This window comes from Heterodontus francisci, chromosome 32, assembly GCF_036365525.1.
Source record: "Heterodontus francisci isolate sHetFra1 chromosome 32, sHetFra1.hap1, whole genome shotgun sequence".
Lineage (NCBI taxonomy): Eukaryota > Metazoa > Chordata > Chondrichthyes > Heterodontiformes > Heterodontidae > Heterodontus > Heterodontus francisci.
In genome coordinates this window covers 17,238,313-17,251,294 of record NC_090402.1, presented here as the reverse complement: position 1 = coordinate 17,251,294, position 12,982 = coordinate 17,238,313, and the positions used below count along the sequence as shown (strand labels likewise).

The following is a 12,982-nucleotide window of genomic DNA, read 5'->3' as shown; positions in this document are numbered from 1 at the left end:
GGTCAGTCTATTGAAAATACATTGCCATCTTTGAAATATCTAGTGAATTACAACACAAATGCATTTCTGAAGGACAATTACTGCTTGCTAGTGCATTAAAAAACACTCAAATGAGTTGGTGTTAGATTGGCCCAATATTTTACCCTACATACTGTACAGTCAAATCCATTTACCTTATGTACAACCACTCATACCTATTATAGCCCTGTTGACGTCAGGGTGCAATTTGATATTATTTACACACACATTATCAATTACTCTTCCTCAAAAATTACAAGGAAACTGCAAGAGAAAGAAGCAGCCAGGTTTTGAGACAATACAGGAGTGCACAGAGTCAAATTTTCAGACAGACAGTCACATTATCACTGGAAGCATTTGCAATACTGGATAAAATATTGTGCCTCTTCTAGGTTAAATAATCTATCAAAGCATCTCACTCCAATTTATACTAGGCTAGTCTATCCTATGTATAGATGATGCAATTAAAAAGAATAAGCCCCTTTATGCAAGAAAGCAAGGGGAAATTCAAGGGGTCATGAAAAAACAACATGCAGTGGAAAAACAAAATTTGACTGCATTTTAAAAATTACACCATGAGTATTTCAACAGAAAATAAAGCTGTAACCAGCAGACTAACAGATTCAAATTCGAATCAAACTGAAAAGACTGCTCTAATGAGCCAATTTTAAATTGAGTTACAATAACAAATTATGGTATGTAATTTGTATCCAAGAACAAGGTGCAGGAGTGGACCATATGGCCTATCAAGCCTGCTCCGCCATTCAATATGATCATGCTGATTTTAGGCTTCAACTCCACTTTCACACCTGCTCTCCATTTTACATGAAGCTTTGAAATATCAGAACAAAATTACAACCTTCTGTTATCATCTATTTAAAAATAAAATAATTCCAAGTGTTATGACTTGAAATCCTAATTAATGGATTCAAGTCATGTTTACCTCTCACCCACCTTCAAAATTTTCAGAAGCAACAATGGGTCATCCTAAACTCACCTCCCAATTTTACAAAATCAATTGTGGTGCACCCAATAGAATGGTGGAGACACAAAATGGAACAATGTCTACTCTGTTCTCTATGGATCCACTTAAGGCTCTGCAGTTTAAATAATTAACTATTTTCATAATATTTATATCAATTTGTTGTTACTACTGACACCGATTCTGCAGCAACTACTACCTTGCTGCTGCTCAACAACCTGTACTTCAAAAGTTGTCCATGCACTGCTGTGGTACTGAATATAAACCACTCCTATTTTCTTTGCACCCTATGGAAGAGTTTTTTAAAAATTGCATTAGCATTGCAGAGATTCAACATGTGCTTCTATATACTCAGGACAATCTTTCAGCCACCCCATCCAATGTCTGGGAAGTCTTAATGTCAACAATCCAGACATATTCAGCACACAACTCTGCTTTTAATAACAGTGCCTCAACACATTTTTCTTCCATTTTAGATGCACGATAAAAGTCTGAACTATGACACGATGGTGATCGTAAAGCCAGGTTTCACACCACTGAAGGGAGCCACGATGCCCAATTTGCCATTTTAGTTGGCCGAAGGAGCAATTTCCTTTTCTGATAGAAGCAAGCACTTCTTGATAAATAAGAACAGTAGTCAACAGCACACTTCTCTAGTAAGTAAAGACCATTAAATCTTCAAGCTAAAAATCGGTGATTGGTGTTGGATATATGGTTACTATGTGCAGACGGAGACATCACTTGTTTTAAGTTTGTAGCAAACCAACATCCAAATATTCTATAATTATTTTGCAGTGTCTTTATGCCAACTGCTTTGCTACCGCTCTAATGATCAGCAATTATCTCAATATCTTGAGTAACCATGGGAACTTATAAGCAGAAATACTGTCAACAGTTAAGCAGCTTTATTTGACAGCAAGTGTGGCATGTGAAACAGCATATTTTCCAGGAAAATCAGGATGATGATTGGAAATACAGGTGAAATACCACAGATCTACATAGATCAGAAACAGCATGTGCACAGACTTAATCCAGTTTATTTTAATTTCAGGGCTCCCCTCAAAATGTATATATTTTTCTTGTCACAAATTATCCCAAGTCAAGGAGAGTAAACAGCCTGTCCTCAAATTTGCTGGAAGATTGAAGAGCTGCCAAGAGTGTATTCCCCAATAGGGGTGGAGCAAGGAGAACTGGAAACATTTGTCACACAGAATAGCTAAAACACATTCTAGAACATGTTGCCTCCAATATGCTTTACCACAAACAGAATATCCAAGCCTTCAAATTTGAGAATCAAGTCCAATAAAAATCAAGTGCATGTGACCATACTCAATTCTGACATGCCTCATGCCAATGCTTTTCTATTTTGCACATGTAACACTATTCTCTGTCCATACTGACAAAACTTCTAATGAGATATGTTAAACCAAGATCCAATCTGTTTAAAAAAATGTTAAAAGATCTTACAGCACTACAAGGAGAAAAGTGTTCTTTTGGGAATAATGATTCCCTGTTCGGGAAACATTTTGGAATGTCCCAAGACACCCAACATAAATGCAAGTTCTTTAACTTTTACAATCACAAGCACAAATTACCTTAAAACAGATCTCAATCTGACATAAATTTTATGGGATTGAGATACTTTCCCCACACAAACACACAAAGCTACAAATATCACAGTAAAAAAAAAAACAGCTGGATTGCATCAATTCAAGAAGGCAGCTCACCACCACCTTCTCAAGTGCAATTAGGGCTGGGCACCAAATGCTGGCTTTGCCAGCAACACCCACATCCCATAAAAACAAGTATTAAAAAAAAAAACACAAACTAGCAGATAGTTATTGCTTTGTGATCACACAGTACCAATGCAGTTACGAAATGTTTGTGCTGAAGACATTACCACTTGCCACCTAGAGGAGAATACAAGAGGTAACAGCAAATAAGAGATCTCATTAACCAATGTGGCAGAATCACTTCCAAAAGTGATATTTTACATTACACGTCATGTACATTAACTGCTCTGCCACTGTTTACTGTGACCACAATTACTGCAACACACAAGAGCAGAGGCCAAGTTGTAAAACAATGGTTAAACTATGAGGTGGTAGTTAAACTGGACTACAGTCAAAGTTCCCAGCAGCAACTTTGGTACACCAATGCAATAATGTAAGCATTTCAAATTCAGCATCACATGCAAAACGGGAATTACTACTATTGCCTTTGAAGCATTCAGCTTCCAAACCCAACTGTCAGCAATAAAGTGGTATTAACGAAGTTCCACACCCATTGACATGTCTATTCCAAACTCTCAAACTAGGATAAGAGCTGTGTGTCAATACTGCATTAACATTACCCACACAATCTGTTGCCCAAATGCAATCAGGACAGCAGAGCTCATTTTAAAATGTGAACAGTACATGTTAACCAAAAAACAGATCATCAGGACTCAGTTTATGTAATATCTCACGATATGAACACTTGTACTTTGAAAATGCTGCAAATAAATTCAGGTCATTTAACAACTTTGGCAGCATTTGCTCACAATGGAAAAATAATCCAAGATGAAAATTAAGTATTTTAAACAGCTCCACATTCATTACAGTGCTCAAAAATACTCAAAGTATACTTAAAAGTTGCTTAACTTAGGGTACTGGACTCCCACTATGCCGAGTTACTTAAACAGCTTACTGAATGATCTGTATTTTTAATTAGTAAAACAACTTTTAATCATCAGGAGTCAACTACACACCATTCATTGCACTGAGCAATACAAAATAGGACCTTTCCTTGTTCTGCCCCAGGCCATACTTTATTAAGAGATTTCAATGGGGATGGCACAAATGTTCCAGCATTAAGTAACAGGTCAGGAAAATAATGCCTCCTTTAAAAACTGCTATTGACTGTTATGAGAATTTATTACATTATGGAATATGTTGAGAATGCACATTTTCATGTCTACGCAAGATAAATTTGGTTTAAAAATATCTTTCAGGGTTAGATACTTTCACACCTGGACCTCGGTTCAAGTCCTGACCAGAGACACGGGAAAGAAGCCTTCTCTCCCTCCCTCTCTATACTGGCTGAAAGGATTCAATGAGATGTCAGCTTGAACTGTCTCAATCCACTTCATATTGGGCATAAACCTGCAGCAGATGACGGCCCTTAATTTGACACTAATTAGTAATCTCAAAGGTGCCACAAGGTGGTTGGTCTGGGTAACGGAAAGACCGTGTCACACTAATACAGCAGCTAGTCTTCTGACATCTGGGCTAAAGTACCTTGTTGGACAGAGATGAAGGAACTTTACATCTGGCTACATTTGAAAGTGCTTGATATTGACACCAGGTACCTGAAATAGGTAGCATTCCATTTTCCAATACTTTTTACCTTGACCGACAGTTTCCTTTTTAAAAAAAAAACTGCCCTTTGTCCAATTTAATTACGCCCGCCAAAAAAAAAAATCAATTTTCCCAACTGATATTACCATCTAAAAAAAAGCTATCCAAAACTTAACATCTTCTACTGTTCTATACAAAACTATGTAATCAGAAAGTTGTCACTGACAATTTCCTTGTTCAAATAAGTCAGACATGTAATAAGTCAATAATCAGTCATTAATGCATGAAATTTGCATTTGACTGGCTATCCCCATTCAGAAATTAAAAATGGTATGTCCAACCCATTGTTTCCTTTACAATTTAACTTGACATAAGAAAAAAAAACTTGGTTTAGTATTGCAGACAAGGAGAAATGTCATTACTATGTACATCTGTGTAAAGAGTCATTTATGTTTATAAATGAATCAATTGTTACCCAGATGATCAGAATCATCCTAGTACAGACACTGCAGATGAATATCACAGGAATTTGCTACACAGTCAACAAAACCCCAACACTACAAAAATTCAAGATGCCAAATAACCTAATATTTTAGCATCAATAGACTATAGACGCATTATTCTGTAGACACACTGTGCAAATCACCACACACCAAGTACTTAAGTCTAATAAAATGCAACTGAAGTTGCTATTATTTCAATTGGACACCAAAGCTCATAATTCATGCAATGTACCGCTCTTCTCAAGAATTCCCTTCCCCACCCAAATCGGCATCAGTCCTCCACAAATATCAGCTGGATGATGCGGTCAGGCTCTTGCCAGATAACCCACCCGAATTTTGCTAGATTTTTATTTGATGGGTAGCCGGCGGCGGGGGTGGGCGGAATAGTCAGCCTTTCATCCTTGCCTTTTCACTCTCCAACAGCTGTGAATAAGTCAAATCAGACGCAAACACGGCAACCAGCTGCAAATAGGTTTAAAATATAGAAATACACACATACAGCTTTAGGCCGGCAATCTAACAGCAGCAGTCAGGCCAAGACTCAGGATTTCGTACAGGCAAAGGGGAGAGGCTTCTCCCCGTTGTGGTGTGACTGGGCAGGCCGAGCCGCAACCAGGCCAGGCCGGCCTTCCGGGATCAGACAACAGGAACCGCTTCAAAACACAAAAGGCCATCAAGGAGGTGCAGCAACCGCCGCCTCCAAGCCTTCCTTCCTCAACGCTACATCCCCGTGAAATCCCCGCACTAACACTCGCTTCCCCCTAAACTTTATCACACGCCTGCATTATAATCTTACCGTCTTCTGCAAACCTCCGCGAATAATTCTTTATCTATCTTTTTTTCCCAAAAAAAAATCACTTCTTAAAAGTCTTCCTCCCTGCAACTTCCAAGATGGCGCCTCCTTCCGACGGGGTTTCCTGCTGCTCGTCACAGGGGCGGGTCAAGGGTCAGCGCCTTTAGGATCCCTCATTAATGCTCTTCCGCACAGAGTGGGAGGTCCTTATACATACAACTGGGGAGGTGCATCATTATTGCAGCTTGCAATGTTCATATTCATGGTTTTTTTTGTGCTGTGCTGTATAACCCAGTTGGAACTTTTGGAATGATGCATTTGAACTCTAAATCATGTGATTTTTCTTTTTAAAAACTTATTATTTCAAGAGTTCCCTACTTGCACCATCCACTGATTGCAACTTGAAGTTGCTAAGCAGTCCAAAGTGATCACATTATCATTGAATATTAACCTGATCATCACATTAATTAGCAATCATCCATATTTTTAATATGCGTTGAAGGGGAAGCCAGGTAAACATGAGGGAGAAAAGAATAGAAGGATATGCTGATAGGGTTAGATGATGAGTGAGGGGTGTAAAGAGCATAAACCAGTTGGGCCGAAGGGCCTGTTTCTGTGCTGTACATTTTATGTAATTCCAAGTAATTTTCCTGTTGAGCTGGGGCTATGCTTTTGAACTAACAGCATTATTCATACTTGATACAATATAACAGTGCACCAGCTGGTGAAATATCAGTAATCTATCTGATGTTCAAGCAAGGCTTTGTCATCCACCTTTAACCTCCTACTACGCATTAATTAATAACTTAAAAATGCTACAGAGTTCTCTGGTGTTATAAACTCTTCCTGTATATTAGCATTTTTCACAACCCTATCCACTGCATATACTGCAGTCACTTTCGTCTGTTGGAGGGTCGCCAACTCTGGTTGGACAAGCTCTTGAAGGAGTCATCACATGACCTTCTGTCACCAACTGTCCCTCAGCCCTGCCATTAACCGCCCAACATGTCCATACTCACCATACACCATCTTTCCACTCCAAATGGAGAGCAAATAGGCTCATTTGCCTGATTGAATGATTCTTGACTGTCAGTGAAATAGCCTTTTTCCCATGTCCAATATTTTTATAACTGGTAAACAAAATTATTCAAAGCAGTTTACAAAAACACGATCTTTTCAATGCTGCTATGATTTTTCTCTTGGGTTGTTCACAGCAGTTAATCTTTAATTCCTGGAGACTCCTGGCAATCTGGGAGGGCTTGCAACTCCAGCCTGATGATGCACAACTAATTTTGTCAGACATTTTCCCTATGCTAAATTAAAAGAGGAACAAAATAACTTGTATAAAAACAGAAAACGCTGGAAATACATAGCAGGTCTGGCATCATTTGTGAAGAGAGAAACAGAGTTAACGTTTCAGGTTGATGACCTTTCATCAGACCTGAAACGTTAGCTCTGTTTCTCTCTCCACAAATGCTGCCTGACTTGCTGAGTACTTGCAGCATTTTCCGTTTTGATTTCAGATTTCCACTATCCACAGTATTTTGCTTTTCTATTATAAAAATTTTTTTATTCAAGCTAAATAAAATCTGACAGTTTTAAATTTTAAAAACATTTACACAAGCCAAGCATTATCTATGTTAGTTACTTATACCATGTTATAGTCAGAGCTGCAAGAGTACTATTTGTGTCATGCTTCTCATTGTAGTTTGAATTGTTCATGAGCAGAGATTGAGGATTTTTATTTTCATATTATTTCTGTGCATTTTCAAGGTATAAATCTACCTTGCATACAGTAAACTGTTGAAAAATAAAAGCACAGCAGTCTCAAGAGACCACATAATGTGAATGTCAACATTTTTACAACCTCAATACTTCATTCATCATTTCCAATCACAAAGCACATTGCAGAAATTCTTGCTCTGTAGGATAATATTTTCAGTTAGTTTCTCCAGCTGAAATTTGCAGTGAGTTTCCAATATGTTCTTCCAATGGATGCATTTTCTCAATTTCATCTTCCTCATCCTCATCGTCATCATCAAATATATCACTTAATTTGAACTCACATTGTTGTGGCTGATAAAGGCCATTTGCTCTAATTCAATTTCCTTGGTCTTTCTTTTTCTGTAGGACTGCTTCCAATTTTAGAATTATTTGATCATACAGGATGTCCACAATTCCTATAAAATGGTAAGAAAGTTAAGTTTGACCGTTCACTACTTGGTGTTGTTCAGATTGTTAATTGTATATTAATTGTGTTTAATTGTACACAGGTGGAGGGCATTAACTGGGGATTCACTTGTGCCCATATAAATGGACACAGATTGAAAGTGTGGTTGTTAGTTAGGAGGTCCATGTGTAACTCTTTAAATAAATATTTATAAAATGTAAAGATTGGCTCCAATTCTATCCTTCTGGAATATAACACAGGTTACTGGCTTTCTTAAAATTATAAATAAACCTAGTCATTTAATATTCATGAATAAAATTTCAGTTGTGGGCTTTCACAAAATAAATACAAAGGTTTAGGCAGTCCACAAGCAATCTTGTCAGAGGATACTGCACCTGAGGTATTTTATATTTATTCTGTGACAGAAGTCTGTATAACTCATCACAAATGAGTTTCTGTATTCGCAGTCCCTTCCAGGAATCAAATAAACATAACATTCAACAACTTCATATCAAGTATTTTATTTATATGATAGATGCTCATGACAAAAATTTGGGAACTCAAGTTAAAGGGAATTGCAGACATTCCAACGAGCTGCATAACTGAAACAAAAGCAAAATACCACGGATTCCGAAAATCTGAAATGAAAAACAGAAACTGCTGGAAATACTCAGCAGGTCTGGCAGCATCTGTGAAGGAGAGAAACAAAGTTAACATTTCAGGTTGATGGGCTTTCATCATAAGTTGCAAAACTGCTCTGGACAACAAAGACCTCTGTCTGCAAAAGCAACACTAGTGGGAAGGTAAGAATTATTAGTTGACTTCTTCAAGAAACGGTGACTTGAAGCTCTTGAAAAATACATTGACTCCATAAAAAGGACACTAAAAAAATCTAAAGAGACTAAGAGAAAAGAAGGCTCCCTAATGGCTCAGCAAGTAAATACAATGGTTAACTCAACTATACAGACCAAGAAGCTCCCAAGCTTGGTCCCCAGGCTATGCTCAGTTAATCAGAGATATGAAAGGATGACTCAATATGTTCAGAAGGAAGAACGGAAAATTGGCAAAGATAAAAATGGGCTATTAAATTAACATTTTGAAAATTTATTGAGATATCTTTTGACTATGCCTAATATTCCCACCTAAGAGCATTGACTCCCTGTTGTAACACGGTTCCACAGTTTCCAGTTGTCCTTCCATAACTCATCTAATTGGCCATTTTCCACATGTGAACTTGAAATGAGAGTCACAAGGCTGTTTGACCATAGAGGGCATCACAGCTGAAATGAATCCCATACTTTGGGGCGGCACAGTGGCACAGTGGTTAGCACCGCAGCCTCACAGCTCCAGGGACCCGGGTTCGATTCCGGGTACTGCCTGTGTGGAGTTTGCAAGTTCTCCCTGTGTCTGCGTGGGTTTTCTCCGGGTGCTCCGGTTTCCTCCCACAAGCCAAAAGACTTGCAGGTTGATAGGTAAATTGGCCATTATAAATTGTCACTAGTATAGGTAGGTGGTATGGAAATATAGGGACAGGTGGGGATGTTTGGTAGGAATATGGGATTAGTGTAGGATTAGTATAAATGGGTGGTTGATGTTCGGCACAGACTCGGTGGGCCGAAGGGCCTGTTTCAGTGCTGTATCGCTAATCTAAAAAAAAACTCCCATAATGTCCATACATAAACTCCAAGCAGCAGTTGCTGGATAGCACTCAAGACAAAGAATTGCAGCCAATTCAATCTTCTTTAAGTCAGTGGTATTGAGGGCAATTGTAATGCCCTACCATTGCCCTCGTAGAGATCGGACAACTCAATATGGATTAGAGATTGAAGCTGGGACTTTCCTAGTCTGTATATCGTAGTCACTCAATGAGATTCATGAGATTGTTTTTACCTCAGACTACCCTAAGTGAGTGATTGCCAGTCTTTCTGAGCAAATATTTGAAGCAGTTTCACATTTTTGATCTAATATGACTATTAAAAATGTCGACTTTAGTTCAATTTGTTATATTTTCTTCAACTGCCATGATTGCACTGAAAGAGACGTACATCGGAGCTCTATTTGAATAAAGCTATTGAATAATAAAAGCAAACAGGCAAGGATTAGGGGAACCACTGCTCACAATCATTCTCCCCTTCAAAAAAAACTCCTAAGATTAAATAGTCATCACATATTCTTGATTCTCTTAACTTTTGTAAAAGTAAAATGGATAGATATAAAATGTTCTTATCAACTTTTTCCTTCAAAGCACACAGTCCGTCTCTGGAAGGTTCAGGCATTTTTAGGAGTGTCTTTTTGAATGGTTTACAGTCAATAAAAGCAGCAAAATTCCATGTAAACAAGTAAAAATGTTCAATAGTGCCTGTGTTGTGTATGTAGGCCGGAGTAAGGTGGATGGGCGAAGTCAGGGTAGGGGTGGGGGGGTGGTGACCAAGTTGTACAGTGGGTAATTTCATCTCTGGGAGCTTGGTTTGAATCCATCCCAGATGAATGTTTCACCTTTACGATACCTTCAAAAATGCCATGCATTTTTTAAAGGCTGTCTTAATCCAGCTTCTAGTGGGCAAAGACCTCTAACAAAATAACTCTAACTTGACAGTAATTTAGTAATCTCACTCAGAGAGATCACAGACATTGATGATGTAAAAATGGAAAAAAATCACATTGGTGCACTAGAGGTGTGCTCATCTGTGATTGGAGTAATGCTTCCAAATAAATTGCTCAGTTTCATTATTTGCCAATATCCCTCAAATCCATTTAGCTCTACTACACTATTTCTGGGATTTTTTTTGGATGAGGAGGTAACTATTTAATGTGATCCTCTATGAATATAAATATGGACTTTTATTCCAGATATAGTTCTGTATCCTAATATGCTTCTTGAAAAGTGATTCATGCAACTACTAATTTTGAAGTGATCTGTGAGAAATTGACATTTCATTGCATACCTCATATAGTAGTGTAGTGGTTATGTTACTGGATTAGTAATTCAGAAGTCTGGTCTAATAATCTACATGAGAGTGAGTTCAAATCCCACCATGGCAGTTTGTAAATTTCAATTCAGTTTAAAAACAAAGAAAATCTGCAAATTAAAACGTGATACTAGTAGAAATGACTTTGAAATGGTCAGATAATTGTGAAAAACCAAAATAGTTCACTGAAGTTTGTTAGGGAAGGAAACATGCTGTCCTTATCGAGTCTGGTCTCTATGTGAGACTCCAGTCCCACACGAACCTGATTTACTTTTAATTGTCCTCTGAAGTGGCAAAGCAAGCTGCTCTATTATATCAAACCAGTAGAAAAGAATAAAAGAATAAAATGGCTTAGGCCATTTGGCTGTGACATTGGCATCAAATCAGGATATGACAAATGCATATCAGCCCAGTGGACCCTGCAAAGTCCTCCTCACTAATAACTGGGAACTGGACTCGGGAATCAGAAGCACAATTTCAAAATTTCCAGTTGATATGAAATTGGGGGAATAATTAACACTGAGAAAGACTGCGACAAAATACAAGAATTCATCAGAATGGGCATGTAAATGGCAAATGACTTTCAATGGCAAGTAACGTTTACGCTACACAAGTGTAAGGCAATGACCATCTCCAACAAAAGAGAACATAACCACCTCCCCTTGGTAATCGACGGCATTACCATCACAGAGCCCCCTTCATCCACATCTTGGGTGTCACCATTGACCAGAAACTGAACTTGATCAACCACATAAATGCTGTGGATACTAAAGCAGGCCAAAGGCTGGATATTCTGCAGTGAGTGGCTCACCTCTTGACTCCCCAAAGCTTCTCTACCACCTATAAGCCACAAGCCGAAAGTGTGATGGAATACTCTCCACACCTGGAAGGGTGCAGCTCCAACAACAGTCAAGGGATTCAGCACTATCCAGGACAAAGCAGTCCACTTGACTGGCAACCCATCCACTGGTGTAAATATCCCTCTGCCATCAGCATACCATGGCTGTACAGGATGCACTACAGCAACTCGCCAAGGCTTCTTTAGCGGCACCTCCCAAACTCATGACCTCTACTGCCTTGAAGGTCTAGGGTAGCAGATGCAAGGGAACATCATCACATCTGAGTTTCTCTCCAGGTCACACACGATCCAGACATAGAAACCATGGCCTATTCCCATAGCCCTGAAAACTTTTCCTGTTCAAATATTTATCCAATTCCCTTTTGAAATCTCATGGGCTTCAATTTTGATGACAAGTCGATTATGTGGTGCTTTATCAAATGTTTTTAAAAAGCCAATATACACAACATCAGCTACATTACCATCATCAACCCTCTCTGTTACTTCATCAAAGAACTCAATCAAGACAATCAAATATGATTTGCCTTTAACAAATTGGTGCTGCCTTTCAACTATTAACCCATATTTTTCCAAGTGCCAATTAATTTTGTCCTGAATTACTGTCTTTAAAAGTTTCCCCACCATCAATGTAAGCTTATTGGCCCATAGTTGCTGGATTTATCCCTCTCCCTTTTTTAGCATAGGGGTGTAACATTTCCAATCCTCCAGTCCACTGGCACCACTCCCATATGTAAGGATGACTGAAAGATTTTGGGCAGAGCCTATGCAATTTCCACCCTTACTTCCCTCAGCAACCTCGAATGCATCCTAACTGGACTGGGTGACTTTTCTACTGAGTCCTGCCACTCCTTTAAATACCTCCACTTCATCTATTTTTATCCTATTCAATTTCTCTCCTATTTCCTACCTCACTGTCACATTGGCAGCATTCAGGTGCAAAGTATTCACTTAATACCTTAGCCATGCCCTTTGCCTCTACAAATTTTCCTTTTTGGTCCCTAATCCCCCTCACACTTCCTTTGACTCTCTGGCGTCATGGACATATATCACTGTTCCTTTGATGTCACTTAGTCAAAATCCTGGAAATTGCTATCTAACAGCTTTGTGGGAGTGTATTCACCACACTGACCACACATTCTCAAGAGCTATTAAGGATGGGTAATAAATATCGGCCTTGTTAGTAACACCCACATCTCGAGAATGAAAGAAACATAAGAAAGTTTTCTGTTTATGGAGCTCTACTGAGCTCTTTGTGATGAATAGGCAACTGGAAAACACAAAAGTCCCTGGATTATAAAAATGCTTTCCTTTAGAAATTCCTTGAAAATAATATTTCCCATTAGCTTGATT

The 12,982-nt window shown here is 38.5% G+C and overlaps 1 protein-coding gene across 1 annotated transcript in view; it reads right to left on the bottom strand.

The window, feature by feature from the left end:
• Positions 1-5,769, bottom strand: part of LOC137347672 (ras-related protein Rab-14) — a 42,538-nt gene extending 36,769 nt beyond the window's left edge. The window contains exon 1 of the mRNA XM_068012349.1: positions 5,638-5,769. The gene's annotated coding sequence lies outside the window, so the exon portion shown is untranslated. The remainder of the gene's footprint in view (positions 1-5,637) is intronic.
• Positions 5,770-12,982: the final 7,213 nt, after the last annotated feature.